Source organism: Crotalus tigris, unplaced genomic scaffold, assembly GCF_016545835.1.
Source record: "Crotalus tigris isolate CLP2741 ecotype Arizona unplaced genomic scaffold, ASM1654583v1 scf7180000017624.2573661763:2888555, whole genome shotgun sequence".
Taxonomy (NCBI): Eukaryota; Metazoa; Chordata; class Lepidosauria; order Squamata; family Viperidae; genus Crotalus; species Crotalus tigris.
The window spans coordinates 771209-795521 of NW_024096519.1; the positions used below are offsets into that span (position 1 = coordinate 771209).

Sequence of the window (24313 nt, forward strand, 5' to 3'; positions counted from 1 at the left end):
GTTGCCTTGGGCATAATGTTATTTTAGATATCCATGACCCATCCATGATCAAATGAAGATGTTTATACTCTTTTTTTTACTTGGGATGCTCTATGTTTCTTCATTTCCTTTTATCTTGTTTCAATTTCAATTTCTAAGACCAACATTTAATTAGCATAGGAGCGTTCACATCTTATAGAAATTTGGACCTATGATGTCTATGATGCTATTTTTACTCTTTATTTGGTAGCCTTTGGAAATATAAATAATCATCAGGTATCTGAAAATACTTTAACAAGAATATTGTTGAAGTGTTTGGGAGGAAAACAATGAGAAAGGCCCAGAGATGTATATTAGCCTGGAAGTTGGGGAAAAAAGAGATTCCAGCAGAAGATAACCACAAATCTTTTCTGTAAAGTAGCCAAGAAAACTGTCTATGTAATTACCAGGAGTTTTCCCCTTTATCTTTTAATTTCCCAAATTCTTTTTTTCTACTTGTTTGTTTAGGTTCTCAACCTTTTTAATGCCGCGACCCCCAACCGGTCGTAAGTCAAGGACTACTCAACTGGTGCAGCACCGTTTGCAGAATGAGACTTTTGGCGGGCTCAGCAGGGCAGAGACAGCCTGGACAATTCCTATTGGCTTTTGAAAGCCAATAGAATTAGACTCTATTCAAGAGAGTGTATTCTATTGGCTTTCAAAAGCCAGTAGAATAAAAAGGAGTAGCATAGCTAAGGAAAAGGGGAAAAAAATGGCGGACTGCGTTGTTTGGCGACCCCCGTGAAATGGTCGTTCGACCCCAAATGGGGTCCCGACCCACAGGTTGAGAACCACTGCACTAGTGTATCTATCCATGCACTCTATTCACTCATTCAGTTTTACAACCAATGGCTATTATCTTTTATAATCTGTGTTTCTTATATATATTGTATAATATGTAGAGTAATTTTTAAAATAAATTGGTTGAGTCTATATTTATAAAGCATTTCCTAGGAAGACACACATTAGAGGACAATTTGGCTATGGACCCTCACATCAGAAGTTAGTTGTAACAAGCAGTCATCAAGCTGGTCCTCTGCCATACATCAGTTAATATCTAAAAATGAAAGTGAGTAGAGAACTTGATTGGAGAAATGAACATACTTGATATAAATGTCATCATAGCCATGAGATAGTTGTGGACATTCTTTTCCTACTTAACTTCAGTTACTTTCCTCAGTAGTATTTGTAGCAGTAATTATTAATGCTAGCTATTTGCAGCTCATATGCAAATGTGCTTATCTAAAATTTGCCACTACATATACAACTTTATGTCAAGCTATGTGGGACATTTGTCTCCTAAGAGTTCCAGAACTCGTAACCCCATAAGATCATAGTAAACTTCATAGTATAGTTATAATTAAGGCATAGGGGAAATGAAAAAACAAGAGAAAGGAACCCATCAGACAAACAAACTTAAATGTCACAACATATAAGACAAAAACCAGAGCGCTTTTTCCACTTCTGAACTGGCATTTCTATTTGTTGCACAGAACAAAATATATTTTCTGTGTGAAAATATAAACAGATGGATAAACCACTTTAACAGCCAAAATATGTTACCAGAAATCCATAGAAACAATTATATTTTCCTCTTGAGTATGCAAAATAGATTATGCATTTTAACATAATTTTAACAAGCACTTGTTATTCAGTACATAGACCAGAAATTTATAGATTTTCTTTAAAAGAATTTTAGAAAGGAATCAGAACACATCTTTTTCTTGAGTGTTATTTTTTTTACAATCAACAAAAGGTGAATTACATATATCTCTACTTTTCCCCCATCAAACTATTCCTGCATTCTCAATTCATCATACTACAGACTGTTTGCTGTTTTGTATAGTTTAAAACCATGTTAAACATGTTAATGATATTAAATGTTACTTACTTTTTATCATATGAATGTATATTTAATTTGATTATGTGCCATCAAATTTCTACTGAATCTTAAAAATCAAATCATTCTTGTCTGAATATAAATAAAAAATAAATTCTCCAATAAATAAGAGCCTATTATATTTTGGTATCCTTTAACTTTTTTCATTTGGTAATAATTTTCTATGAATACTAACTATATATATTGTATATGGTCATAACAAGATGAAATGCACCAAAATCAAATTGACTGGAATTAGGACTTGAAACAATAAAGATGTGACCAGTGATTGTCTTTGCAACAGATTATGAACTGCTTGTGTGCAAGATTGAAGTCTGAAGTGAAAGAACAAAATCAACCATCATTCAGACCATGATATTGAGCATGTACCCACCATTTCCAAGAAAAAATGAAAAATGTCTACAGTTTAGGGATAGGGAACAAGAATACATCAGGACTATTATTAAATATGAATTCGAAATTCATATAGTCTAAGACTATGACTTGTAAGAAAGAAAACTGGGTTTTCTTTAAATTGCCAAAGTCTAGAGAGAGAAATATCTCAGGAGGGAACTTAATGATGAATGTTAAAAGAGACAAGAAATAGTATTGCACTGACATCTGTAAATATATTCAAGACAAAAACCAACATGGAAAAACAAGAAAAAACTTCCAAAAGATCTTTGAATTCAAAAAGAGGTTTCAGCCTTAGATTGCTTTGCTGAAGGATACAATTTGACAGCAAGCAACTGATACAGAAAAGATCAGAGATGGGGAAAATAATGAAATTATGTACAGTAGAGGTGTCAACATCCAAAGTACCTTGGAAAGGTATGCCCTATTATCAAAAACCTCTAGTATAGGAAGATAAAATTAGATCAGTACGCTACTGATTACAAAGTTGGAAGGATACAGGAATTTATCAAAGAGCCTTTTATAATGAGCAATTGGAGAAGTAATAGTAAAGTTTCTAGCCAAATTATAGTTAAGGACACAGTGGCCAACACATTAAAAAAAGGTCGGCCTACTTGTGAATGACAACAAGAACAAAAATAACAGCATTTACAACAATCCTCTTAATCGCATATGTCAGCAAAATAATAATTAGGTCATTCAGTGTACATTAAAACATTTAAATAAAGATGCCAGATATTTAGAAAAGGCTAAAGTACATGAGGCATAATTGCCGATGTATGCCAGATAAGCCAAAAACTACAAAAAATAAGTCAACATCTGCTTAATTTATATACTCAATAGAGATTCATTTGATTATGTTGACAATTTTAAACTGGACTATGCTTATGAAAATAGAAATCCCTGAACAGTGTCTTCATGAGATATCTGTACGCAGGTCAGGAAACTGCAGTCTGTGTGAAATGTGATATAAAACTGACAAAGGAGTGATACAGGAATGTAATGTTCTATATTTATTAAATCTATATACATAATACATATTGAGTAAAGTTGGATTGGAAGATAAACATAGTTTTAAAATTAGCGAGAAAGAAACATTAGCAGCCTGCATTTTGCTGAGATTACTCTGGTAGCTGAAAAGGCTGAAAGCTATAGTAATGAAAATCAAGGAACATGGGGGGAAATGGGACTACTATAGAATTATTCAGAAGATATAAATAATCACGACAGGTACAGCAACCAGCAATCTGAAACTGACAAGATATTGAAGTGCTGGATAGCCTCTGCTTTTTGGAATTGACTATCAACAGTAAAGGAAATAACAGTCAAGAAATGCACCACAATCTAACACTTGATGGGCTTTGTTACAGATGTTCTGATGCTGTGACACATCTACAAAGATCAAAGATGTATTAGTTTTTATCATGATATTTGATGCAAGTAAAAGTTGGACTTTAGAAAAGCAGAATAGAAAGAGTATTGATGCTTTTGAAAGTTGATATGGGAGAGGACTTCATTTTTATATAGTAATTTTATCAAAGATTATAATTACAATGGTAAAAGCTAATACAAACTAAAGATAAAAGAAAAAGAAGAAAAGGGAAAAGGGGAAAAATAAAAATAGAAAATAAAGAAAAGTAAGAATATAATAAATAAAAATAAATGACTACTAACTTTCATCACGTATAAACAATTTCAGTAACATCATCTCCTCTTGAAATACAACTGATCTCTTCTTCCCATATCCCATCTCTTATCTATAAACAATCCGCAAAACATTGTCATTTCACTCCTGGTATCAGCAAAAGTCCATTACCAAAAATAACAATTTAATTGTTGTAACTGAGAATCAGTTTAGTTTAATGATTAATGTATCAGACTAAAGAGCAGGAGACATGAGTTCTAGTCCTACCTAAGCCATGAAAGCCAGCTGGATGACCTTGGGCTAGTCCTTCTCTCTCAGCCCAACTCACTTCACAAGATTTTTGTTGTGGGGGGGGGAAATAGGAGGAAGAATGTGTGTTGGATATGTTCTCTGCCTTCAGTTATTTGTAGAAAAAAATAATAAATGTGGAATAGAAATAAATAAATAAAACAAATTTTATTAAGCTCACTCAAATAAATCAAAATTATATTCATTTTCTCGTAAAACAGTTTTAATCTTTTTAGTCTGTTCAAATAATGTCGTACAACTTTATTTTTTTTATGTCTTCTTTGTCCCTTTTCATGAGATTCTTTAAAACTTAAAAGCCTTTTTGGGGAATCCTATATGGGAATATTATCCTCATCACTCTCTTGTTTATTATTTTTATATACATTTAATTATTAAAACATCAGCTTTTGTATGTCAAGTGTAACATCCTTTTCCATGTCATCCTGTCATTTGTAAACCCATTTATAAACCCATTTTCAACTCAGTTTTGATTGTATGTCAGGTATGAAAAATCAGGCCTGCATGTGAAGATTTAATTAGTTTGAAATGATTTATTGCTACTCACATTTAGGAATATTCTCAACTAACAGCATCTGCTAGGAGTTAGAAGAGGGTCAAGAGAATTCAAGAGGGTGTTGGACTTAGCTTGCTTGTAGGTATGCAGACATTCAAAGCTGATCCTTCTTTTAGCTTCATCCCCAGCTACTGACACTCCTTCCCGTATATCATGTTAGGTAAGAGTTGTTCCTCTTCCATAACATTTTTTAAACAAAGGGTCATGATAAAGGCAGATGCTCTGTAGATATTATTATTAACTTCTGAGTTCATTTTTTAAAAATATGCCTCAATATGCCCAATGGTAGAATATTTTGTTTCGTTCTGTAATTATAAGTTGAATTTATGTATTCTTGTCCTTTAATTATCATCTTTAGTTCACTGTCTAATTTTTACCTTATTTTCTTTAATCAAAACAAAAGAATTTTCCCATGGGAAGTATTCTTTATAATTCTAAATAATATACTTCTAAATTATAATTTCAAATTTATCTGGACCCTTAGTCTATAACTTTCTAAAATCAGTTTTAATCACCCTTTTATTGTTTATTCCAAGAAAAAAAATTGTTAATTTTGAAGTTAATACTTCTATTCACTAGGGACTGAAAGGAAAATTAGCCAGTGCTGTCAAATTTGGCAATACAAAGATTTTTTTAAGAGCTGAAAAACAGTTAACAGCAACTCCCAAAAATGATTAGAAAAAAAAGTATGCGAATTTACTGTCTTTTCAAAGGCACTGACTGTGGTTTGAGGGAGATGGCTATTCCTTCATCTCCCAGAGCTTTGAATACACTGGAGACTACTATCTTATGGTATTCCTGTGAGAAGCAGTTGTCTGGAGTATTTGTTAGTAATCTCAAGTTGTCTCCTTGTTCAGAGTGGTTTGAAATGATTTATTAGTTCGCTTGTTGGCTCTTCATTCTTCACTGTGATTGTCGGCTCCATTTTTTGTACAGCCATCTCCAATCTGCCTTTGTTCCTTGGAAATCATGAAAAATGATGTGGGAGAAGATTCCTCAGAATACCCAGATAGTTAAGAAAACAAGCAGGCCATAGAACACATCAATCCCAAATACTAATACAAGGAGCAAAATCACCCAGCTCAGATTATCACATTTTGCATCCATCCTTAAAATACATATCTATCTTGAAAATTTATAATGCTGGGAAAGATGAAAGGATAGAGAAGAAGAGCAAGCAGCAAGGTACGTAGACTCAATTGCAGTGGCAATGCACGTATCATTGCAAGGTAGAAGGATTAAGGTAAGAAAAAATTATCTGAAGAAGGTCTATTTATGTTCTCCGTAAGAGCTGACATTGGCTTAATCATTGGCATAATCAAATCCCTTAGGACCTGAAAAATATTACAAATGTTATTTGCTCAATAATGTTTTTTCAGCTGTTCAAATGCAATTAGTAAAAACATAAGAAACATAACATTCAGTATAGGCTTGTACTAAATCACATAATGGGTGCAGTTCTGTCTATATGTACAAATATAAAGTTGCATATGAACAAAATCCCAATGGATGCCTTAGATGACAACTGAATTTGCTACTCGGTATCAATCTCTGAAAAAGGAAAATTGTCCAAATCACATTATTAGATTGGCATAAAATTAAATCTTTGTTTGCAAACTTGGCATGATAAAATTATCTTCCGCAGGGTTTTGAATACATAGCTTAGAAGCCGTGGATTAAGATGTGTTTTAATTCATTGAAACCTGGCTTGCCTCAGTTCTCTAGCAAGCTTTCCAGACCTAAACATGAAAGCAAGAAATATTTATTGCAATTTGTAGCAGGCACACTTTGTTGCTCATCTAAACATATTGCTGGTATTTCACTCCATAAAATAATGAACATTGAAGCTGTCTTTTCTAAACTAGGCAGGCAGACTTATCTAATTTTAATGGGAAAAGGTAATAAAAGTCAAGAGTTCCAGCAGTGAGAGTAACTCCATGATTGCCTTAAAAGGTTTGCTTTATTCTTGGCTTTTATACTAGGATATAAGAATGTCAAAGGCCTAACATGGAACAAGAACTTATTCTAACAATATTATAATAGTATAAAGAGTAAGTTCTCTAAGAGTAATGGAATATTTGTTTCTGCTTTTTAAATTTTGTTAACAGACATTTTTGTGGCTTCCTGCCCAATAATCTATTATCTTTTTATACAACACACACCCATAATTAAATGTTTTTAAAAGGAAGATTAAAAACTAAAGGGAAAAGAGAAAAAAAGAAATAAAAAAGATAAAAGTGCAACAAAAAAAGTAAAAGAAAAATAGGAAGGAAAGAATCTATTATCAAACAGACATGTGTGCACAGAAATAAGTACAGCACAATGTTATTACTTTTTTAAAAAATAGTGCTATAGGAAAGAAAATGACAAAATTCCCCTATCATATCTAACAAAAAGGAAATACTTCAGGGCAAGTCTGTCAAACAATGCTATCTTCTTGGACCCTACATTTGTGAAGTTGTACCTTCTCAATTGCGGTGCCTGTCCTGTAGAACTGCATCTCTCCACAGCAGTGTTTCTCAACCGTGTCCATTTTAAGATGTGTGGATTTTGACTCCCAGAATTCTCCAGCAGGTGTAATAGATAAGGTGCTGATCTAGAAACCAGGAGACTGTGAGTTCTAGTGCTGCCTTAGACATAAAAGCCAATTGGGTGACTTTGGGCTAGTCGCTGGTGCTAAACAGCAGGCATTTTAACTTGGAGCAGCCATTTCCACTATCAGTTTGACTCCTTGGTTAAGGCTGTAACCTGAAAGAAAGGGAGATCAACCACCATCTTGTCACTCTACCTTTGTAACAAGAAGTTATACCTTACATCGTCTCTTCCCCAGGTGATGAACAAGTGCAAAGGTTTAAGACCAGGCAGGCAATTGGTACTTTTTCTTTTCTTTTTATAGCAAAGGCCAGTTTGTCTAGAGTGCTTATTATCAGATTAGTGTTCCATAATGCTGAAATCATTGTAATTTTGATGACTCAGAAACATACATGCCACTTCCTGAAGTAAGATTTTTTTGGTAGCTAAATAAATGATTCTTTTGCTTTTCTACCAGGAGTGATCAGGTCATCTGCAAAATTGTCTTCATCAACCAGCCAACATTTCAAAAATGTTTGGGTTTCTGGTCTTAGTATGACTACACAGTAGCTGAGTAGGGCAAACGTATGAACGCTGTGTGATAAATTAACATTTATCTCTGAACTGCACCAGAGAATTTGACTATAACTTTGGATTAGAAAACTCCTAGAGATCTCTGGAAGCTATAACGAATTCTAGTTTCGGTTCCATGAAAGCTGCACTGTAATTGTACTTCCAGATGTCAGATTTCCCCAATGATGATAACCATAAACCCATAAGTTGAACAGGAAGTGCCTCATCAAGTTAGAAATAGTATCACTGAATTCTACGATCATTCCAGTAGCACATTTCTGCAGGTACAGTTTGAACCAAACACAAACACTTAACACGAAAATTTGCACATTTTATGTTGCAGTGTGAAATTCTGACCATTTCCCATCATCCATAAATATCTTAAGATCACCACAAAAATAAATTGTAAGCCATCAAATTAAACATTGATTGATTTGCAATAAAATGTATATGCCTTTCTCATTATAATTGATTGAAATTATAGGTATCTGAGAGTATTATTTCATAGAAACCTTAACTGTTGCTAGGATATGAATGATCAACTAAAGCTCAGTCTACTAAAAATGGTGCTACTCCTGAATCAATAAGAAAACAAACCTAAGCTGCCAAGAAGAATTGAGGTGATGTAACAGTTCTCTGAAAAATTGTTAAGATTTCCCATTTGGTTATACACAGGGTTTTTTTTTGTCATAGAACGCCCAGAACGGAGTTCCGGCACCTTTTTTGGATGGAACTTTGTAGAGTAGGCAAGACGGATTGTATGACATGTGTGAGTTCCGGCACCTTTTTTTTTTTTTTAACAAAAAAAGCACTGGTTATACATACAAAATATGCTGGAATATGTAGCACCTTTTCTGGAATAAGATTTCGTAAGCTGACTTTTTTACCATCATAGACTAGTACAGCTGTCCAACTACAATACATATTGGTATTATTCTTTTTTTATAACTTTCCAGTCAAATTTCTATGTGGCAGATATCTTACTCATCTATGTCCCTCAACACTCATTAGTTTTAGAAAGCTCAATGCCTGGGAGGAAGATAAATTTAATCATTATTCAATCCATATTAAAAATATAACTCTCATCCCATCCCAATTTCCTGTGAATCTCTTATGATAAAAATTGATCTATAACTGCTGGATTGTTGTAAGGTGCATAGTTAAAATTGTTTCTACCTTGGGAGAGACTTTGGCCTGCCATAGCTACCTCCCTATTGGCGTATCATTTTTAAATTTTAGAATGTAATTTTCCTTGTGTTATTTTTCTCTTTGGCTGTCAAAAAAGATATACCATTCTGATTATTAGATCCATTAGTTATATCAGATGCTAAAAGGCTGATTTCAGAAAATATTTAGATAAATTATTTTAGAGAACGGAAAGTGGATTTTAACAGCACTTTGAAATATATATAACCAACATTTATAATATATTAAGATTTTTCATTTCAACATTTCACTTCAAGACTATTCATAATTTTGCTCTGGGTGTTAATTGTTGCTTTAATTTCAAAAGTACCAATTAGATAATTTTTTTGCAACAAGTGTCAGAGATAGCCATTGCTGCGCTAAGTGCTCAAAGGAACATTTGGGTTATTGATTCTTTAGAAAAGGATACGGCCATTTTAAACACCATCACTTAAAATCAGGTAAAGATGTATGCTCAGTAATCCAGAGATCACATATAGGCTAGGAAAAATACTTGAATTAATCATTAGTGAACACATTTCTTAAGGTTTTAAGCCAACTAAAGCAGAGTCAGTTGCTATTAAAACAAAAGGAAACAGAACTAATTAAAATGTATCAAGAATTTGAACTATTAGCCATATGTATTTTATCATAGCAGTTTGAAAGAATTAGTTGTTTTGATTCCATAATGAAGTAAGAGTTTACTCTTGACACTTCACCAGGCAAAGGAAGATATTACTCTATGAAGAGCAATAGAAATTCAAAGTGACTTATAATACTTGGGATAACTTTTTCATATGACCTGAAGGTGTATTTTTTTCATGTACTGTTTTACTTCAGGCTGAATTTTAGGTGAAAGGCAGCTTTGGATGTGTAAGAATTAAGGTTGTATAGGCATACCTCATTCACAGGCATAACTACAACTAATACCAGAATAATGTTCCATTGTAGTGTCACATCCCAGTATATCCGAGGCAGAGTTCACATCACAATGGAGAGTTAATCACTTACTCCCTCTTGTCCTCCCTCATAACACATCCATAAGCTACAAGTTGAATCTAGGTTTGTTATTATAAGTTTCCTATATTTCCTGTTGAGGTAGAAGAGTAATTTACAAACTGTATTTTGTAATCTGCAGATCTGTAATCAGAACTGAAGGATTTCACAATTATCCAGTATGAGGCAAACTCTTCCTCTTGTGAACTTGGAGTTCTGGAAGTTTGAGTCCACATACATCTGAAAATTGCCAAGTTTGCAAAACAGTGTTCTAAAGTCATATCATAAACTGTTGCAAAAACTGATTATAACATATTTTGTATTCTGTACAATGCTTCTTTTATTTGAGTAGCAGAGATAAGCCAAATAACTATAAGTATGCAGTGGGTTCATGATTAATTTTTTTATTATAAAGCTACTGCCAAGGAAATAAAACTCCTAATTTAAAAGGGTGAAAACACTCCAATGCTGAGATCAAGGCTCTTCTGAAGGATTGAGGCTAGAGGGCGCTCTCTTTCTTTTTTGAAGCTGATGGTACTGTAATCATCTTTGCCAAAAATACAAAACATTCAAAAGGAAGATAGTAAATTATCTTTCGGATATGATATTTCACTGCTGGAAAGTTGCCAGAATATGATCAAGCTCATGTGTGTATAATACCAGAATGGCCATATGTGAACATGTAGCACGGTCTTGCAAATCTTTCAGTGAGATCTCTGTCAGTTTTCTTACATTTGGCCAATATGATACTTCAAAGGCCTTCATATCTGAATATTTTCCGACTCTTTCCAAGTGCCTGCTTTAGAAGGATGTTTGTCAAAGCTACCTAGGAGCATATGAGTATTTGGGGTATTTTAACAAAAAATAAAATGTTTTAAATTAATAGCAGAGCAAATGAGGGGCAGATTAAGTAGTTTCTCTTCAATTATGCATATGTTCACTCACAAGAGCACTTTGCCCAATTTTACACAAATGCATTGGCATTAAAACTACATTTTAAAGTTTTCTAGATATGTGTTATTGATTGATCAATTGATTAAATGAAATATAAGTCCAGAAGAGGAAAATAAAACAACAATGATGTTAACACACATCTTTCTAAATATACTCTATTTATAGCTTATTTTAAATTAAGCAGAGAAAGATAATGAAATAATTATTGAAACAATGGAATACATGCTAAAATATATACACACAAGCATAAACAATATTATTAGGACTCTTTAGATGTAAGTATCTGTGCAATAAAGCTGACACCAGTTATGTGGTGCCTCCTTGTGATCAATGTAACTGAAGATACTCATAGAACGTACACTATGTACAACTAGAAGAATTTCCCCCCCCCCAAAAAGGTTATATGATAATCATGTTAAACCCTATATGTGGGGGTTTAGACACCAATAAATATCTTATCTGAAAATTAAGGAAAGAGAGACTGTATATACCAATTAGATGGCACTATGCAATAGTATGAGAAACTATAATTAAAAGCTTTACAAATCAATGAAATGACCCTGAATCTATCCTTGAGAAGAACAATTAAATCATGCTGATGCAATCCTCAAGACTTTCATAGTAAAATAAGGACCTAATGTTTGTGGAAGAATAAAACCTGATAAAAATTATATACATTTTTTTCTCTTAAGCGTATTCTTAGAGATCTGTGCTTCTTAAACTTTTTGTAATCATAGACCACTAATTAAATGTTTGGAAAATGAAGGGATCAAAAATTAGACAATTATCCATGCTTTGGAGATCACAGTTCTGTCCAGTTGTACTGCTAACATTTATTAACATGCACATATGCTAGTAATTGCTCCTCCACATCATCATAGATTTTTTATGATGTTGCATATCATGATTCACCAAGGCAGTGTCAGTAGCTTGTCCTGCCTTCTTTCTAAGCATTATACTTCCCATCAGCATGGCATTTAGATTTATAAGCTTCTCAGTGATAGGATGACTTTTATCCATTTGGGCTTCAAGAAATACAACTGTGAACAATGCCTCTGTTATTTTGCTTTCTTCTCCATATCCCTAGCAACTAAACCTATCACTGTCCAAATAGAAGTCATTGCTTGGATTAGTTTTGAAGAAACAGTTTTGATTTACCAGTGAGTTTGCCAGATTTTGTTAGAAAATGTAGCAAAAGTTTTGAAAATTTCATATTATCATTTGACAATATTTCTAACATAAGGCACACAGAGCAGAAATACTTGCACCAGATGATATCAAAGTGACAACACACATGCCACTATATAAGCTGTGATTATGAATTTGTCTCCTAGTGCCTGATGCAAATATGTAAGTCCCAGCATTTGTGTATTTTGTCATTTATTCCTCTAATAGTCTCCCTGAGAATTTTATGAAACAGAGCCAATTCAGTATTTCCTTTTTACACTTTTCTTTTTGAGTTATTTCTGAAATAATTTATAACGTATTATTAAATTTTCTAAAGTTAATTCTAATATAGTTTATATTATCACTTGTATGTTTCAATGATAAAAAGTTAGCTTGATCACTTGTATGTTTCAATGATAAATGTTAAGGCATCGTATCAAAACAGAGAGACCATGTTTAAACTTCTGCAGAACATAAAGAACCAGGTAATCATTGCTTCCAGTTTAGATCAGGTTGCCAGTTTGGCATTGTATTTTAATGCATCAGGTTAGAAACCAGGAGACTGTGAGTTCTAATCTTGTCTGAAGTACAAAGCCAAAAGGATGACTTTGGATCAGTCATCTCTCTCAGTTCCAGGATGCAGGTGAGGACAAACTGCTTCCAAAATCTTGCTAAGTATATTGCAGGGATTTGTCCAGGCAGTTTGCAGGTGTCAATACTGACTTGAAAGGAATGAATGAATGAATGACCAAACAATAATAATGACCCCCCAAAACAATAAAAACTTCAGTAGAATACATCAGAGATTAATTTTGTGAAATACTTGCACCAGATGATAACTTAGAGCAAAAATAAACTAACAAAACAGTAATTGAACTACCAATTTATTGAAAGCAGGTAGTTTGAGCATTGAAAATGTACTGCAATAGCTTATCTTTCCCTTGCAGCCATGCTGTTTCGTGGCTCCATATAGCAATAAGCAAAATATTTGATAGAATCATTATTTTGCAAACTCTGTATAGAATGATCTTGTTATGGAAACTTAAGTGGTATGTCATCATTTAAAACATAGCTACCTCAGTCTCAGAAAGCAGTTAATAGACAGCTGATTGGCAGTGAATTTTTTCCTAGAAACTTAAACACATTGGAAATTTGATAGACCTCTGTAGATTCAGTATAAGAATCTTACAACTTTAGAAGTAGTTGTTACCAGTCCTGGACGCCTTTATTTAATCTTATCATCTTATGAGTTAATTGTAGCTTGTTCTCAAGGACAACAGATGTCCCAACGTGTATTACTTGCCATAAGGTATATATTTAATGTCAAAAGTTCCATTTAGCTTGGAGGATCTATTTATTTAATTGTTGAATGTCAAATTTTTATAACTAATCTTTTTTCAAGATTTCAAGATTGTGCCAATTAATAATTTCATTTTAAATGATTGTATCTATTATTTTAAGTCATATTAAATCATAATATGTAAGAAATTTAACTCTGGCTCCAAATAATGGTTTTATAGAATAGTTTATTGGACCAGACAACAGAACTTGATTGTTACTAAAAGTACAATTTCCAATATTTTAAATAGAACTGAATCAGGAACACACAGGTCTATTTTCAATCACCATGATGGGAAAAATATTATTTAACTAATGTAATACATTTAACAAAGATTTCTGTTGCATGACTAACTTCTTTTTAAATTAAATGGCAAGCATTCTTAAGCTATAATTTACTAGCACAGCTGAATTCCCAAAGGTAATAAAGCAATCTATAATGTTTTATTATGGAATGCACTATAATTTTCCAGAAATGGACAGCATTAGGTCAACAATAAAGCCAAGCATATCCATAGGATAATTACATATTATACTTTTAGTAATAGATTTAAAATAAGAACACAACTCATTCAAAATTAAGGACTTTTAAGTCCCATTGATTTCAGCAGAAAAATTAATTGAATACATAACCCTTTCCCTTGAAATAAAACAGTTTTAAAGGTTCAGTCTTAATCTGGGGGAAATAGAATGCATAAATATAATAGAGCTTACTCCAAATAAATATGCATAGAACTGAAATGTTTAATATAGCCTGGAAACATCCTCAATATCTTTTGTCTTATGTAGCCTTTTTGCTAGCTGTAGTCATTAAAGTATCCATTAACTCTTTAAGACACAATTTAAATATTAATGATATCAATGAAGAAAACATTGGCTTAAGAAAATGGGAACAGTTTTTGTCGGTGAGAACTTCTCTCCCAAAGTCTATGAATTACCGTAATTTAATCCTTTCCTCATAAAAATATTTTTAAACAGAGCTTTCCTAATTTTTGGTTTGGAATAGGCAGCCTTGCAATAAGAAGAAGGATGAAACTATTTACTCCTAATATTTTCTACTGTGCACAGTTCTAATGGATTACTATAAATATATCTTTGAATAGTAAACCATTAAGGTTTTAATTATTCCACTGAAAATATGACCAATTTAAACTGAATTCGTCTTTAACTGGTAACACGGAGTCCATTTTTTAAAAAACTACCCAGGAGCTTCATTATAGTATTTCTTTGAGTGCTACGACTAACCAAAATACATCTTCCTAAAACTAAAACACATTTCTCCTTGAAATATTATCTTCTGAAAAATGATATTTTTACAACATAATTTTTCTTTCCTCTTTTTCAACTCAGTACGATCTATAAACCAAATTAAAACTCCTCTACTTCTTTCCTTTTTCAGAAGCCTTCAGTCATATCTTGGTTTTCCTCCTATTGCTTGACCTACTTTGATCTCATCAGTACTGCCCAGTAGCCACACCTATTTCTTATGCTTTTGTAAATTTATGTTGGTGTTGAGCAATAGGTTGGCTGTAAATAAGGCTGATTCTTTGAAATACTCCTAAGTAAAATTTCTCTACCAGGATTCAAAGATTAGATTTGGAGTCAAATTCAGGTTTTGGTTTCAAGATAAATGCCTGTCTAATATACCTGCTCTAGCATATAAATTGCAGTCCTCCTGAGATAGTGTGGAAATAATGGCAATTGTACAATGCCTGGAAAGACCAGTTCAAATTCTGAGCAACCCATGACATTTGGCAAGATAGGTGACAAATAAATTTAACAAATAAATAAATTTGCTTCCACTGCCCATATGACTTGCTTTACTAACTCATGACAGGAGAACATATATGAGCTCCAAAGCTGTGTTAATTGACAGCCAATTAACTCAAAGCAGTTTAGATTTATGTACAAAGAGGCCCAAAGAGCCTTCATAATGCCTCTAGACTCTATTTATGTAAAATAAATACTGGAGAATTAAATTAACTCCATTTAATATCCATGACCAAGAAAATGTGCTTAAACATGTTTCACTAAAATAGGACTTCTCTAGTTATTTCATGTCAGTTTTGCTTCCCAGTTACATGTGACAATAAAGGTGAATGAACACCTGCTCACTGCATCTCTGTGGTATGTGCCAGGTGCTATGGAGGCCAAGACAGCAGAAATTGGGAAGATAGTATCTTCTCAGTCCTGAAGAGTGTGGGCAACTCTTTACCATATGACTGAGCAAGTCATTAAAAATTGTGTTGCAAACGTGAGCTAATTGACAGGGAGGAGTGATGGTAGCTTGGTTATATACATATGGAAGAATGTTCTGGGTTGGTCACTCTCTCAGACTAATTATTGCAGAGGGAACTTATCAACTGAAAATGAAACAGGACATTATGGACAATAAATATCTCTGTAATGTGTATATCATTATTGGGAGATGCACTCTATGATTTGTGCTTGTTATAATATTACTAGAGAAGATAGTGTGTTAAGAATCAAAATTTATTAGTTTAACACCTTGTTCTTTTGGAGATTTTTTTATATATATGAAAATGTTATTCTTCCAACTTTTGTTATATCCATGGAGTTAGTATTCTCTTGAATTCGTAATTTATTACTATATTTTGTAAAGGTTGCCAGAATTCTACTCCAGGGTGGGTATATGTCTTGACCTAGAAAATTGGTTGTTGACTTTGATCTCCCCCAAAGATATCTAATACAGATATCAATAATTCTTGTGATTGCTAACTATACACCATATGATAAAATCACATCTGCTAAAATATGTAAGTGACATTGTCTATTGCTTTTTATTACTTTCCATAGGTTGTATTATGAAACTTAAAGAACCTTAGGACTGCCATCCTAAGCTCATTTATATAAAGAAATACCCACTAAATTCAATGAGACATACTTTTGAGTTCACATGAAGAAGTCCTAAGGCTTCTTAGAAGTCATGTGTGACTTGCAAGATCAAAATCAATAGTATTAACCAATGTTTATGATTTTCCTTTCATCTGTATAGTTGCTAAGAATTAACACTGACTTGATGATCCATAATCAGTTAAACAGGTTGTCTTCACTTGGATCTATACTCACAGGCATTAATGTTCATGGAACATTTCATATATTGAAATATGAATTAAGATCCACATTTTGACTCCATGCAGTCACCTTTATTATGTAATAATATTAAAGACAGGAGTAGGCAAGTGTTCAGCAACTCCTAATATGGATCTCAGCTATTGGTGAGCTTTTTTGGGAATTCTATAACTATTTTTCACACTTTCTATCGTTACAGCATCCTTGTAGCCATATGATCAAGATTCAGATGCTTGACAACTGGCATGTATTTATGACAGTTGCAGGGTCCCGTGATCATGCAATCACCTTTTACAACCTTCTGACAAGCAAAGTCAATGAGGAAGCCCAATGCACTTAGCAACCATGCTACTATCTTAACAGCTGTAGTGATTCACTTAACAACTGTGACATCAAAGGTCCTAAAATAGGCAAAACTCACTTAATAACTGACTTATTTAACAAGGGAAATGTTGGGTTGTGGTGGTAAATTGAGGACTACCTGTATTATATCCAAACCAGAGTCCATCCCCCAAAGATAAACAGTTGGATTATAATTAATGATGATTAAATCCATGAATCCTTGTCTATGTATCAAATATTGTTATCTAACATCTGAGATGTACAGTACTCATAGTGCTGTTAAAGAGATTTTCCTTTAAAATAAATATCTTCTTGCTGTTAGTACTTTTGAATAAGTCTAAAGTAATGAATACTCAGATGGTAATATTCAAAATAAGAGTACAACAGAACCTAACTGAAGAATTGAATATACTGAGATGTAAACATAGGTGTTGTTTAAGAAGCCTGAATATACAAACTATTTTTCAAAACTTGATTTTATCAAATATTGCAAGCCACAACAGCTACTCAAAAATTAATACATGTTATACATTTCTCCAATTAATATTTTCTTTTCCCTCATATAAACTTGAAAAACTTTACTTGTAGGATTCTGAAGTGGAAAAATAGCTCTCATTTCCTTCAGTAGATGGAGGTCTTCTATTGACCCAGTGATTTTCATGTTTACAATGTGCACTATAGGATTATTAATTTATTAGGTTTCCAGTTTTGACTAAAGATGGAACATTCCACAAATCCCAGCATGGGGGTTATTTGATGATCTGGATTGTGCAGTATATCCAGGAGTTTGAAAGTTCTTTTTTTTCCCCAAAGAACTTTCATTGTCCAAAAATTTATGGCAGCAATATAAACTTACAAGTGTCTCTTTGTTGCAGGGAGTTGGCTTCAGTAGCTGGATGATGGATGATATGACTAAGGGTGATAGCAAGCACAGCTGCAGGGGAAACAAGAAAAATAATAATTAGAAAAAACTGGATATCTCATTTTAAATGATAAGTAATGCCCATATTATATTTGGTTTAGTTGCTAAGTTCTTCTTTTCACTATGTTAAAAACCATAGAATTATAGGGCTAGAAGACTTGATTAAGTGTATCAAGTCTTACCTTCTGATCAGTGTATAAAATTAAAGTATCCATGACAAACAGTTATGTAGCCTTTTTTGAACACATCTAGATCTAAGTGCTGCTCTAATTATTTTTAGCATGACTCCAACCTAAAATGTGCTGAAAATACATGCTATATTGTTTTGGACAGGAAAACAAACACTACCATTAATTAGATAGCTCATAACTGCAAATTCAATCTCTATTTATTTTCACATTGTTTCTTAAGATATTGCCAGTAACAGGTTTTTTATTTTATTTCTTCTTCTGGACACCATTAAATTTCTCTAAGGAATCTGCAGGCAAGTTCTGCAAGTTCTCTGTCCCATGAGGTGAGATCTACACCCAGTCTCTTGGCTATAAGAAAGGGTCTGAAAACCTGACTATGACCATTGTCCTGGGGGCTGATGGAGTTGTGCCAGCTGGAGGTGGAGAATGGATTAAAAGATTATTCTACCTCCATCCCATGTGTACCTTGCTCCCTTGCTCACAATCTTTGTCAATCTTTAAGGTTAATTTTAATGCTAATATTTATTATTGTAATATTTTTATTTTTTTATTCTGTTGCTTTTATTTTATTATAAGCCACTAGAGTTGCCTCTTGGTGAGAGGGGCAGCATATAAATTTCTGTTAGCGATTTCTGATGGATTTGCATGGTTGTTGCTGGAAATCTGACTGCCTTACATTTCTCTTAAGGCCTGTGTCCCGTCATCCACTATATCAGCTCTCAGTTACCATACCTGACAATCACTAGCTTAAAAAAAAAAATCAACCCTGAATGATCTTTCCTGGATAAAAAGGGCTTATGGAATCATTAAATTATGAGAAAAAAATTGTGTTTGCTTATTAATAAGTATCATCAATAATTAGCATTAATTGAGAAGAAGTGGTAAGTCGGAAAATATGTATGCACGTTCAGGATGGTTATGTGATTTACACATTGGAATGAGCAAGTCTGTTCTAAATTTATGAGTTTGTATGTTTTCATTTATAAGCCTGCTGTGCTCTGTTTCTATATTAATCAGTATTTTGTAAAAAGTAATCTACATGATAAATCAATATGTATTTTAATAACATATTAAACTAAACTAATTAGACTTCAGTTTAGCAGAATTTGGATGCAATGGACAAAATGCATTCAGCATTCTACACATAAGTGAGATCAGTTACTTGTGAGTAAAATCCAATTTACCATTTAAGGATCATTTGACATCTAGTGCCCATTGTTTTCATGCATTAGTTTGTTAAATTTGAAGGTTTATTCTCCCTAAATATTAATATATAATAACATCACTCTGCTAGTTTTTGATCAGAACCAAGACACATTAAATGAAATCTATTCTCCAAAATTTTAAGTGAAATGTTTATATTGTATATATTTGGAAAATACAATGAATTTAATATAGAAGTTACAGTGTTATGTTTAATGGTCAGAGTAGAGTACAAAAGTTTAAATAGGATGTTTCAGTTTAGATGAGACTATTGGCATAAGGAGAAATAATTAGGTTTCCCATATTTATAATGATGATGATGATGATGATGATGATGATGATGGAAGGGACATTGGAGATCATCTAGTCCAACCTCCTGCTCAGGCAGGAAACCTCATGCCATTTCAGACAAATGGCTGTCCAGACACTTCTTAAAAACTTCCAGTGATAGAGCATTCACAGCTGCTGAGGGCAGATTGTTCCACTGGTTAATTGTTCTAACTGTCAGGAAATTTCTCCTTAGTTCTAGGTTGCTTCTCCCTTTGGTTATTCGGAACAATTGTTTTCCTTTTGAAATACATTTTTTCCATATTTTTAAAGCAGAGTAAAGACTGGATACCCCCAATCCTTGCTAACACATATGTTTATCTGGGGTCATTTTCTATTTCAATGCCATACTGAATGCAAAGGAATTTCCAACCAGACAGATCATTGGGTCAATTGTCATATATCATCCATAAATATACGGCAATGGATTTCAACATTTATGCTTATTTTTACTAGAAATTATGCAATTTACCTTCCAGAATCCAGTCCTCTGCCTTTCTACTCTTGCCAAGTATTCAACATATTTTCATACTGTGAATATAATACAACTGAAATCAAAATATGGAATTTTTATTTGGTAATATGCTCATTCTAAAGCCAAATAAAATTGTTTTACAAGAACTATCAGTATGTACCCTAGCTTTTGTAATATATATTGGTTTCTACATATTATTCCAGTTGTTTTATGGGATGCACTGAGTGCTTCCATTATTTAGTCATGTTGCTTGAGAGATTGGTTTGTTTTCTACATACCATGCTGAAAGGAAAACCAACAAACACTGTTCACTTACTTAAAATAGTTAAAATGCATTATTCTACTTAGATAACCACTCAAGAAACAATTTTCATAAAAGACTGTCTTGGGTTCCATATTCTTTAGAAAAAACTTTTCTAGACAATCAACGTCAAGTTTTCTTTTTGCCATCCTCTTTTTTCCCCCTTTCCCTTTGTTTTTAATAAAAATTCAATTTCCCCATCTTATAACAATTGGATTTATTTTATACCTAAATATATTTCATGCTATGATTAAAGATGAATAGTTTCTCTAATGCCATCAAAACATAGGTTTCAATTATGAGAATAACATGTAGCCTTGATGTAGTTGGCTTTCTTTAGTTTTGTAAGATGGTGAATGGTCTCCTAAATCTTGGCATAAATTTACATTCATCATGTTATTTATTTCATTTCCTTTTATACAAACTTCTCTTCAAGGCAACAAGATTGTCAACCTTAACCACTGGACCTGATTGTGTGTTACTGTGCTGTTCTTTCAACCTTTCTTGCTTTCACTAGTACTTTCTTTCAGGAACCAGAATTTCAACCAACAACTGAGAAAAAGAAAGAACAATTGGAACAGAAAGACATGTATTTCTTTATCAGGTAGATGAGAGAGTGAGAGAAGTTGACAGATTCTAAGCAGATTATTGTTTAGTAGACCAGTACAGCTTTTATAGAAGAGCTAGATTTTTCTCATTTTTCAGAATGTCCACATCATCACTTCCATTGTATGTATGTATATATGTATGTGTATATGTATGTATGTGTATATGTGTGTGTATGTGTGTGTGTGTACAAAATATGGAAAGATTATGAAAATAACTGCAGAATCTAGCACTTGTTTTCCTTTTTTGAAAGGCCATTTTACACAGTTGGCTTACTCCCAGTTAATTGCATGTAGGGGATTATAGGTGATGTCATCATTGCTTGCTGTCACTGGCTGACCTAGTACTTTTTTTCAGGAACAAGTAATTTCAACCAACAATTGGGAAAACTACTCAGCTACCATAAAAATAATCCCTTTTAGCATCCAGGATTGAATTAGTAATTATGAAGAGGTAGTTTCAGTCTTTTTAAGACAAATCCCTCTCTAGAGATTCAAGCTGCATTCCCTATTTCCCAAAACACAGTTTTCTAAAACAAAGATTACATTTAATGTGTTAAAAAAGTTACTTCATAATCCAAGTAACATGGGTTATTCTACCCTAATATGCAAATAAAGCCTTTCTGAAGCTGGCCATCCATGAAATGGCTGCTGCAAGGACCTGGGTAAGCAGAAATGGCAAGAATATAATTGCATATAATAAATACAAAATAAGTCTTCATGATTTTTATATGGAATCTGCTACAAACCACCATCAAATTAAAGTTTACTTTTATCAATTATACATTAAAAGTTATAGATTCAGAATTTGCCATTGTCACAGAAGGACAATAGATGTGGATCCAAGGCACATTATGGAGCATCATGATTGTTACATGGGATGTCAACAAACTCAGTGTCAAATTGTAGGATACTTATAAAGACAGAGAGATGATCTGTAATTTTATTATACTTGTGGAAATATACTTTATAAAAATTATGAGGATATATAAATATTCAAGCTTCTGTATATTTCTATATACAGAATGTATACAGATGTATATTTCTGTGTCATGGCAGAAACAGCTGGGTCTGTAATGTTTAGAGTACAATTCACCGACCCCAGAATTCTCTGTAATGTTATAATAATAGCAGGCAAAAATAATAATGCATATTAGGAAGAAGCTGATTATGTTTTCAAGAATACAACAGAGAAAGAATCACATTAAATCAGATCAAAGGCATACATAGTTCAACATTCTTCTTCCATAGTTGTTAAAATTATAGATTTGTATCACTATATAGGAAAGTAGCATAGGTGCATTTTTAATTGAAATTGTCAGAAATAATTTGCAAGGAAAAAAAATTCAAATATAGGATTTCCAGCAATTGGCTGCTAAAGCAAAGGTAGTAAAAAAAAAAAACCCTAGGCTTTAGCAAGGAATCATCTGCCCTGTTCATCGATTATTTATGTTGGGAGAGGAAGTCAAAGGATTGGTCTCATAATATTGCTCCTACAGTTGCAGTTGTTCATACCATTGTTGTCCATACCTTGGTTTTCCAAATGTTTTCTCTTGCTCTTGATGTTATTTTGATTTTAATATTCTTTTTATTAATGTGCAATAATTTATGTTTTTAATTGCTGTAAGCCACTTTTAGAGAGACAGAAAGATGAAACATAAAATAAATAGATAAATAATAATTAATTTCAATGGAACATATGATTTTCTAAGCTCAATTGCGTCCCTGATTGTAAAATCATAATAATTCCTACTTTGCTCATGTCTATGAGAAATTTCAGACAGACTTCTTAGAACTTGGATTATTTAATTACTTATGTCATCTGAGCTCACTACACAGTTGCCACTTTTCATTATTTCATGGAATATTTATAAGATTGTGTTCCATATTCAGGAAGTTGCCCTTTATCATGTATGGAATTGAAATCAGTATTTCCATAAATAGAGAATTGAACCCTTTGGTTGGCATCTGAGCAGCTGCACATGCTGTATCCTTGGATTCAAAGACCCACTATTGTGGAACTTGAGAACATTATCAATGGCTTGTAAAGTCCTTTAAATATTAAATCACAATGAAATATTAAAGTAAAATCCTTATGGGATTTTTCCATATCTTTATAAAATATTTTTCTTGGAACAGAGGTGGCTCACAATTATTATTCTGCCATAATGCTATTTTAAGAATTCATTCGGCAATCCCTGGAAATACCTGAACTATCAACACAGTCCCAAATTTGCCAATGCACTGGAACAGGATACAAGAAGAATTGGAAGAAAGAATGATAAAGAAAGCTATTAAGTTTCATTCTAAAAGAAACTTCCAACAATTGGGGTACTACAGTATTCTTGAAATTTGTGTCTTCTAGTTGCACTAAACTGCAATTCCCATTATCCATAGATATGTCACGTGTATTCTGTGGGCGGGAATTATTCATTTCATGCATAATTTTAAGTAGTTGTAACAATTCTACAGAAGAATATAGATGGCTTAGTGGTTAAAGACCTTAGTGGAGAGCTGATAGCCCAGGTTTGAGACCTGAGCTCTGTGCCACAGGATAAGTTCTCGATACTTGTCCCAGCTCCTGCCCACCTAGCACCTTGAAAGCATAAAATGCAAGTAGATTAATAGGTATCACTTCGGTGGGAAGATAACAGTATTCTCCAGAATGAGGATGGATAATCCACGGATTGGGCTTCCTGAAGTCCCTTCTACCCAATTAGATCTAAGTCTGAGAGATAGCCACGCCTCTTGCTGGGTCACGTTTACCCAGTTCCGACTTAATCTTTACCCAGACAAGACGCGTTGGTGCTTCTCTCCAGACTCAGTTTTCATTGAAATTTGTTTCTCCCCTTTTTCCCATCTGTGGATTATCCTTACCTTCTCCTTTAATTTCTCTTTTAAAAAAAAATTGTATTTTTTCCTTTCCCTTTCCCTTGGATCCTCCCCTCCCCTCTGATTCTGTTTTGCTTGCTTTCCCCGACTGTTGCAGCCTCAGAACGAGGCTTGTGTTTTCTCCAGTTGAGTGATCAGGGCTTTGGGGAACTTGTTTTTCTCAGCACGAAGTTTCTTTATTTACTTCTTGTGTTTTTCGGAGCTTTGGGGAGTTGTGGAGACTTCCGTTCAATCCAGCTGGTTGGTGGATCTCCGCGAAAGTCCTGGGTGACGGCGGTTCATCCCGGACTGTTAATGACTCGGCGGGAGGCTTGTTCTCCTTTTGTTTGCGAGGTTTGATGATGAGCCAGGGAGTTTTCC

The 24313-nt window shown here is 33.3% G+C and overlaps 1 long non-coding RNA gene across 1 annotated transcript in view; it reads right to left on the bottom strand.

Moving 5' to 3' along the window:
* Positions 1 to 1752: 1752 nt before the first annotated feature.
* Positions 1753 to 24313, bottom strand: part of LOC120303191 — a 51917-nt gene continuing 29356 nt past the window's right edge. Inside the window, exons 2-3 of the long non-coding RNA XR_005555371.1 lie at positions 20153 to 20211; positions 1753 to 17971 (exon numbers count right to left, since the gene is read on the bottom strand). This is a non-coding gene — a long non-coding RNA (uncharacterized LOC120303191). The remainder of the gene's footprint in view (positions 17972 to 20152; positions 20212 to 24313) is intronic.